A 9727-nucleotide genomic window follows, 5' to 3' on the forward strand; every position below is an offset into this window, starting at 1 on the left:
ATCTTTAGCGATCCTTTATTGAGCTTAGATCGAGTGTTAAGCAAATAACGTAAAAGCGAAGACGTTTTATTAATATGTATCATTTTTCCTGAACTCAGCAAGTTTGATTCATATGCAATATAAAGATGTAGGTAGGTAACAAAAGCATTGGAAAAGTCATTTCAATATGTAAGCGCTTTCAATTGGTAACGCTTTAGAAAATGTTAATTTCCGGGACGCTCACAGCATTGTAGTTATAATATGTACTCGTATAACTTATGTCATATGGCAGTTGCCACGTGTGTATGTGTATCTTTTTGAACTTGTTTAAGAAGGTATGACTGATAATTTTTATTTCATTATTGAATATACCTACCAGTATTTTACGATGTCCTGCTGCTGTCCTGCTTCATATTTTATATCATATATAGAACAAAAAGTAATGTTACCAACGCTGTTATTATTTATTTATTATTACATTATGTAGGGGAGATGGAGGTAAGATGGGGTAGTGGGTAAGACGGGGTACCCACCAAAATTTACAGTTCAAATTGATCAATCACGCTCTTTCAATCATCGTGCGACGCGCCACCATGAGACTTATCAGTCGCCGTGTGTTTAGTGGTTCACAAGTGCACAGTGTCGAAAATATGCAAAATAAGTGTTTTATTGCAATTTGCTTATCACATTTTCTTCTGGCTTAACACGTGACTGTGGTTTGTTAAATAACGTTAGCTGGTGAGGTGTTGTTGTGATTGATGCCTAAACTAATCTATAAAAAAGTAGTCATTGTGTTCTTTAAATATTATTGACTGTTTTGTTTTTATTTTTTTTTTTTTATATAAAAGGGCTCTGCAGGCAAGATGGGGTAACTGATGAGAATAATTCGGTTCTAGTTTGTTTTCCAAAAAATGAGTTCGTTTTTGTGAGTTTGTCTTTTTAGAATGATTCTACGATTAACGTCGTCGGTCGTGATCCGAAGAATCCATGCGGGAAGCGAAGAGTTCAAGCGGTTTTGGATGAAAAAATGGTTTATAGAGAGAAAAGTTAAGGCTTCCTAAGGAAATTCTCTCGTTTGCTAAAAAGCGTGGACACACAGCAATTATCACGTCGCCTCCTACAAAAAAGAATTAGAAGTCATCGCCCACAAAAAAAACAGAGCCGAACAGAAAAACTATAGAAAATAGAAACTAAAAAGAGAAAAGATGAATATAAAAAAAAACAGAAGAAAACTCCTACAAAAGACCAAAATAAAAAATTAAAGAAGAATAGCCGATCACCGAAAACAGCAAAACAATGAAGAGTTTCAACATCTGAAGATGAAAGTGAAGCACCATGTATGTATTGTGATGAAGTTTGTTCCGTTTCCATTGAAGGGTGGATATCATGCTCATTAAGTGGAAGATGGACTCATAATAGCTGCGTAGAAATAAGATGATGATGATGATGATGAAGTCATCCATGTCTACGTGTTCTGCCAGCTCGAATAATCATTGTTCTACAGAGATCATAGGATCATTCTCATCACCCCATCTTACCTCAGGGGGGTACCCCATCTTACCAGCACCATGGGGCAAGACGGGGCAAAACACCTTTTTTTTATTTTATTTTTTTTTCTCTCAAATGTGTTACCTAAAGTTCCTAATGACACCAAATATAAGAATAATAATAATTAGTTGTTATTTAAAAAATAAATATGATTGTTTCACTATGTAATTTTTTATATTACAGACCTTTAAAGCTTAAGTACCCCATCTTGCCACCACCTCCCCTAGATGTATTGAAATTGAGCGGTGTACTAATATTTGTTTACATTTTATGGTATCTATATACATTACATTACAGGTAAATAATGAATACGCATATGTAACTTGGAATAAAAAAGAACTGATAAGTAGAGATACATGGAAATGTACTATGAATGAATTTAATTCTGTGATTTATAAATTGAAATTTCTTAAAGGTGTTTAGATGTGTGTTATTCAATCACGTTTCAAGGACTGGATAGAGTTGACTGAAATTTAGTATCTACATATACAAGTGCGGTGTATATAGATTCTAATAGTTCTAGTTCTCAGATTTGTTAAATTAGAATTTTACATGTGTGAGAACGAGAAGTATTACAAAAAAGTTAAATGTTCACAATTCATTTTGAAACATAGATGTAAAGGACGTTTCTATCTAAGTGTGAACAATTTACGCAAATTGCGTAGTGGGAAGGATTTATGTGTTTCACTTCGTATGAGAATATTATCCAAAGTACCTATATATTAAGTAATTTAATTTTAGAACAATTGTGAAACTGTCTAATTAATCAAGTCCTAGAGGACGAACGAAGTCAGAGCAAGCGAAGCAAGCCAATCAAACAATGATGCTTTTCATTAACAAGTCTTAAAATGTGTAGGTAGGTACTTACTAAATGATGTTCTCTTACTTGTGGTTTTTACTAATATATATAATGAATAATTATCCAACAAGATGCGTGACGTTCGCATGTTCAGATCGGCAGTAAGTACCAACTAAAACGAGTATCCAAATCAGCATTATAAACTTCGTATCGGGTTTAGTTGGCAGGAAGTGCGACACGAGTAATGAAGGTGAGTGTTGATATACATTGGAAAATTTAGAAAGAGGCTCCTTAAACCTACACCCGTGTCACAGGTCTCGGGATCTTCCAGAAGTTTCCCTACAACACGATGAACTCGGCACCCGGATTGTGAATCCATGCTGGAATGCTAAGAAGTTCGTACCTCACTCTATACTATTTTTATATGCCAAATTGTTTTTTTTTTTCAATTAGCGCTATAAGATCTCAATAGGGTGCATCCTCTTTTAATGCTACCAGAGATAACTATAACTATAAAGATATGGCGGCCATTAAATAAAATCTTAGGTAGGTACGTACCTATTATCTGATATTTTAAAACAAAAAACGAACTCGACATTAATGCTGATAAATTATTTGGTGTGAATATCGAACAGGGAAATGAAGAGTGTCGTCCATTTTCTATTACCGATGCTTTATTCCAGGCCATTTAACTTTTTCACTGTAAAGCTGAATCTTCGCAAAGTGGCGGGGGTGGGTTGGGAGACATTCTGCGGTCGGCTGTCCACTAGGGAATATAAGTTCAATATTAAACGGACGGTCCCATTTCAATACTTACCTGTTAGTATTTATTCCTTACCTGTGCCTTTATTACCTTATTATCGTTATTGTGACGATTTAGGCGGTGCAGCAGTTTAGAGCCTAGCATTGTGGGATTAAAGATTATGTACGTACTAGCCGATATAATACTACTACTACTACTCCATTTTACCGACTTCAAAAAAAGGATGAGGTTCTCAATTTAATTGTTATTTTTGTGTGTTATTTAGAATATTTTTGCTGGTACATCTTCAGATCCCTCACATAATTTGAGATAACAGATGGCCTATGTCTGGCCTCATATTAATATCTACAATATATAATATCTTTCATTAAGATCTGTTTAATCGTTATGAATATATAAAAAACAGACAGACACACTTTTGGCTTTTAAAAGAGTAAAAGTTTACATTTCCAAAAAACGGAAGTATAAAAGAAATTAATTATTTATGGTTTAATAAAATATTATCAAATAACACAAAATAAGATAATTCTTAATCACATTAGTAACCTAATAGCCAAAACGTTCAATAAAACCGATGCATCATTCAGTATCCTACTGAATGACCTACTGTCGATTGAATTGATTGAAGACGCAATTATTAACAGATATGAAAATGTTTTGCCATATCACCATTTAGATATTCATTAGGCAGAATAAGAATTTTCAGATTGAAGTCCGATCAGTTCAATTTCAACAATGCATTTCAAGTAATAAAAAGCTATACAACAAGTTCTTTTCGTTCATTTATGGGGTCAGAAAAGTAATATTCTCTTAAATCCCTCACTGACCCTTTAAAATCGATTTATTTATAATGAAAGACCCGCTTTTTTGCTTTGATCTCGATGTTACATTAAGCAAACATGAATCAATATTTAGTGCAACAGAATTGTTTAATGAAAAGTGTATGGGCCAATGCCGGTTGTTGACTCTGGGTTAATTAAAAACAAACAGTGGAGAGTTTACCTTGTCCATCGGAAAGCTCCCACTGATAGCCGCTTCGTGCAACTGCCAGGGCCGGGGATGGGTACATATCAACATCCTTTTTGTTACTATAAATATAAAAAGCGGATTGAGCCTTTGAGAGAACGTTTGATAAGAGCTGTCTTCGCTATTTCATTTTTTTAAGGTTAAAGATTTCTTTACTTATTTCCTTGTGAAAATTTGGTAATTTTTTTTTAACTTTGCTAGGTTTTTTTTTAAAAAATACGATAAGTCTTTGTAATATACCGCTGCCTAGGATTTAAGCTTTAAAAGTAATTTTCTTAAGCGGATTACGCTGCAATAGAATGAAGATTATAATTTAGAAGCAATGTAATACAGTATACAATATTAGCTATAAAATCATAATCTTCGACGTAGATTCCACTAGGTAATGGGAAAACGTAACAGCTGCGAGCGGCTCTCGGTCTCGCGTCTAAGTGCACTGTCCAATAGTGATTATATGGTAATACGATCATGCTATAAATGCGATTTTCTATAATGATTTCAGGTAGTTTCTTATTTCAAGAAAGCGATCTTCTATCGCTGTTAGGCCTGATAATATTTAACAGTATAGGAAAAAGCGTGTTTAGGTATCATCAGCTTAATTATTTCTACTTAATTATATTAGGTATTGTAATAGACATAGGTAAGTGTAGCTTCCGAGTTTAAAATACCTATATATATGTGCATATAAACTGATTATCATTTAGTGTATATTTATAATAATATAGTAATACAATTTTATTTTTATATGCTTGATTACATTACGACGCTAAGAAATAGAGTACAGTTGGTAAATTAAATGGGATTATTGTTTATCCTCTATTCTTACGCTTCTAATAAAAGTCTCTATTCATCCGTGCAAGCTATCGTACTGTAAGATAATATTCTATGAGGTAAAATTACGACATCAAAAACGTTTCAAGGAATTTATGATAAAGGTGTCCAGACTCTACATGGATCTTTATGGTGACATAAAGAGATGTTCAACAGTGGATGATGATTAGGTTAAAGTTATGGTAACGAACTTGGAAAAGATTACCTTAACCTGCCTATATGAATTAGGTCTTGGAATTACCTGAAATGTGTTGACAATATTTACAGGTTTTTACCGAGAAATTTACTTTGACATGTACTCTTTTGGGAAAACGTTCGGTTCCATTTTAATTAAAAAATTCAAACCAAGGTCCACAGCAGAATATATAATAGTGCTCCGTAGTCCAACCAGAATATATGTAATTAAGATTAAATATTGGCCATCGTGAATGCTTTGGCAAGCTTAAGCATTGAAGTTAATAAAGTGGCTATTGCATATTTGTAAATCGCAAAGTAAATAGGTACCTTTTGAGCGAATGTTATTAGTAAATTATTTATGTACAATACCTATTTACCATAGATATAAAACATGTTTTTTTAACGTAGGTACGTCCGTTTCTGCATTACTTCATTCTTCAATGCATAGATTTTCTCGAAAAACTATAATATGTTGTTCTTGTACAATGTTAACAATTTTATGAGTTTAATGTAAAATGTAACGATAAATAATATATTTAAAATTCAATTGTCAGTTTTTTGCGTGGTGTTCCTGGGAAATTCTTCTCTTGGTTAAAATCTCGTAAAAGACTAAGGGACTTTTTGCGAACGGATGAATAATCATATTTTTTTCATGTTAATCCTGTAAATTTATAAACAATTCATGATGTGCTCTTAAAAATCATTGCGCCATCAAACAAGCTATAACTTAAAAATGTAAATGTAAAACACCGACAGACATACTGTCGAATTTATAAGATTCACATGCTCTAACTAACTGCTTTGTCCGCATGAATTAAGCTGAAAAGTATTCTGTATGTATGTATTCTAGATTAACTATATTTTGACCTAATTTTTTTACACAATCTACATATAGGTATTCTTCAAGTATTAAAGGAAGAAATAAGAGAAAAAAATATATATCTACTATATTTTTTTATCAATTTGGAACGAAAATTTCATATAACGTGTAAATGTAACACACATTCGGATTAATATTCTATCGGAAACTAATTTTATCCGAAAATCTTAAAATGAATAGCGATCCGAAATATGTTCCAAGTGTCTACAATTTTAAATTGTATTAATTTAATAAATTAATATTATACAGTAAGACATGGGGACAAGATTGGTTAGATAGTATCTGTCTACTTTAATATAGCTCTACTATGGATGTACCTACATATATGTTGTGTTTACATCGTACGCCGGACGGAAATGTAATTTGCATAGCTTTAGGTGATATATTAGTAAGATGACCGAAGGCTTAGCTATCTTCCATTTAGGTACAACTAATAGATTACATAATATGTGTGATGTTTTGATATATATATGCACATGATATGTATCTACATATGCTATATGCCAAGTAAATTCATCGTGTTCTATTATAAACTAGCGACTCTTTCCGTCTTCGCAGACAAATTATTGAAGTTTTAGTAGGGTTTCATGCTGATTTTAATGCAGTTTTCAGCTATACCGACATAGAGTGATTCAATAGAAAGGTTGTATGTATAATATACGTTTAATATATAATAGTATAGAACAAGCGGAGAAATTTAAATATTTGTAACACATTCGTGCGAAGCCGGGATGAGTTGCGAGTTACTAAGAAATATAGCCTATGATACTCGAGGAATGTAGCATTCTAATGGAGTATGAATTTTTAAAGTTGGTTCATTCATTATTAAGTTTATTCCTTACAAACATACAAAAATACGAATCTTTCTTCTTTTTAATACTAGTGTAGATATATATACATTTAAGTGGAATTTCAGAACGCTAAAGCATAGAAACATGTTTTGCAGACATATCAACATGACGTTGTATGAATTATTTTTCATTTATTAAAGCTAGTAGATATATCGGTAAAAATTGGGTCAATAAAGATCTACTGACTATTCCTGACTTTGGTTTCCAAGGAAAGTGTACAATTTTTATTTTAATAAATATTTATATGGATTTAAATTTCGCCATCGATATGTGGGAATGTCAAGTATTGTATTCGCCACCAAATTCACATCTGATGTGTGTGTCATCTTTGACTATCGCATCTGGTATAACAATAGTATATTTCTTTATGTTATAATAGTAATTAATGTAATCATTATTACATTTACAATGCCATATGTACTTTAGGAAAGACGGTATATTTTCCTAATATATTTAAGTATGTACTCTATGTACAGAATGTAGGTACGTTATTCGAAATCCCTTTACGATGCAAACAACAATGACAAAAGACTAGGAGTAGTGAATACAAAACCACTACAAAGCCAATCTTAACTAACAAAAAGGCGTAGGGCGATAAAGTTATCAGAATACAAATTTAGTAGATACCACTAATTAAAAGTTGGGCTTTTCATTTACGATCTTCTGACGATAGAAATGATCAGAAGCGAGAGCGGTAAGGGAATTTGTTTGCTTTTTTGTATCTAGTACCTATTAGCAGATGTTCGTATTTACACTAGTATGCTAATGTTATAAAATTATATTGTCTAATTTACAAACTCAGATTTTACTTAATGTTATTTTGAAATCTAATCTAATATATACAGATTATTTCAATAATTATTATATATATATATATATATATATATATACACAACTAGATAGTATATATAAACAACTATAAAAACAAGACATTCCCTGGTGTCAGTATATAGGTATATCTAAATATATATAACTCAAAGGTGACTGACATAGTGATCTATCAACGCACAGCCCAAACCACTGGACGGATCGGGCTGAAATTTGGAATGCAGGTCGATGTTATGACGTAAGAATCCGCTAAAAAAGGATTTTGATTAATTCTACCCCCAAGGGGATAAAATATGGGATGACAATTTGCATGAAACTTTGTCAATTTTAAACCGATCGGGCTGAGACTTTGCATGCATAAAGCTACTATGACGTAGGCATCTCCTAAGAAGGGATTTTGATAAATTCCACCCCTAAGGGCATAAATTAACGCGAGCAAAGCCGCGGGCAAAAGCTAGTATAACATAAAAGTAAAAAGTATCAAAACTGTCTGTAGATAAATCTAAAGATTTCTTACACATTTATTTATTAACATTACTTATTAATTCATAGAGTACCATTGTTAGTATTCTATTTCAATCTTGTATAAAGATTTTTTGTAGAAAAAAATCGTAAATATTACATATGTAGGTTTGATTAAATCTGGTCAATTTATTTCTTTCTCATAAAAAGGGTTAGGTTTAAAGACATCAACAAGATGGTATTGTAACCTAATCCGCTTAAGTATTTGATTTGCGAATTTATATTACTATAATGAATATCTTCTTAAAATTAAAAATGGTTGTAGACTCGGTGACATTTTTTATTTATTCTGTTAGGTACTTTATCATCTATGTATTTTGATTTATTTCAGTTTATTCTTATATTGAGTCATGGTCAACAACTGTATGTAGTTTATATGCATTTGTTATATCAGTCAGTAGGTACATTCGGAATCGGTACGTAATCGGGTGGCGGCCGACACGGAACCACTCAAATTTACGGCCGGTAGCGCTTCCGCACTGCACTCCGAAACTAAATATTCTAATTGGCTTTTTACGGTTCAAATACAACTAAATTGAATAAAACCTTACACACGACATACTAAAAAAATTATCACGACATTAAGATGACTTAATTTGGCTAATGCCATGTCTATGCCCATTTTGTTCACAAATTTATTTGTTTATTTATATTTTTAGTTATGGACTTGTCGACCCAATATATATTTATATAATTGGAATATAGAATGAAAATTTATTCAAATATTCATACTAATAATGCTTTCCAAAGAAAAGTAATAGGAATGCCATCTATGTATCTATGATAATTTTTCAATTCAGCTCAAAATAATATAAATTTTTATTTGTTTCATTGGTTTGATTAATCATTTGATTGATTGATTCAGTAATGGTTCAATATTTACAATTCCTTGAAGGGTGAGGTAAAATGAAACAAATGAAAATCCCATAGAAAGTTGACCTACATACTACGGGGTAATTTTCGGTTGTATCAATAATTTTGTTAAACAAATTACTACAGTGGTTTTGGCGTGGCGTTCATTAACAAACTTCCCAGAGTCCGCGATCTACACAAACAGTAAAGAGCGAAACAGAAGTCAACAAAAAATTAAGCTTCACAGTGAGCTGAGCGGTGGTCTTTGTTCTTCTAATCCCGACTTTCCTTTCAGATAGCGTTCAGTCAGCTCTTAAATTAAGAATTTATTTCAGAACTTCATACTTTCCTGTTCGCCTTTGTGTTGCATCACAATGGAAATTATTATCAATTGGAAAACTTTCCGTTTCCACAAGTTCAATAAAGCCTTCCTTTTTATTTATTTTTTTGCATTTCTGTTCACTTAAATCATTTGGAAAAGTTAAAATTAAATTATATTTAATAATACACCAGATAAGTTGTTACAGTTTAATAGCACTTACCGTTACGTTCTATTTTATAGACAACAATTGGGTGTGACTTTGTGATTTATGAGCATAAATAAAAATGAATTTCACTGCTTTTCAATGATAAACCTATTCCTATCGTATGAGTCTAAATGATTCAGCTAT

The sequence above is a fragment of the Achroia grisella genome, unplaced genomic scaffold (assembly GCF_030625045.1).
Source record: "Achroia grisella isolate CSIRO2021 unplaced genomic scaffold, CSIRO_AGI_Agris_v1 utg544, whole genome shotgun sequence".
NCBI classification, from domain to species: domain Eukaryota; kingdom Metazoa; phylum Arthropoda; class Insecta; order Lepidoptera; family Pyralidae; genus Achroia; species Achroia grisella.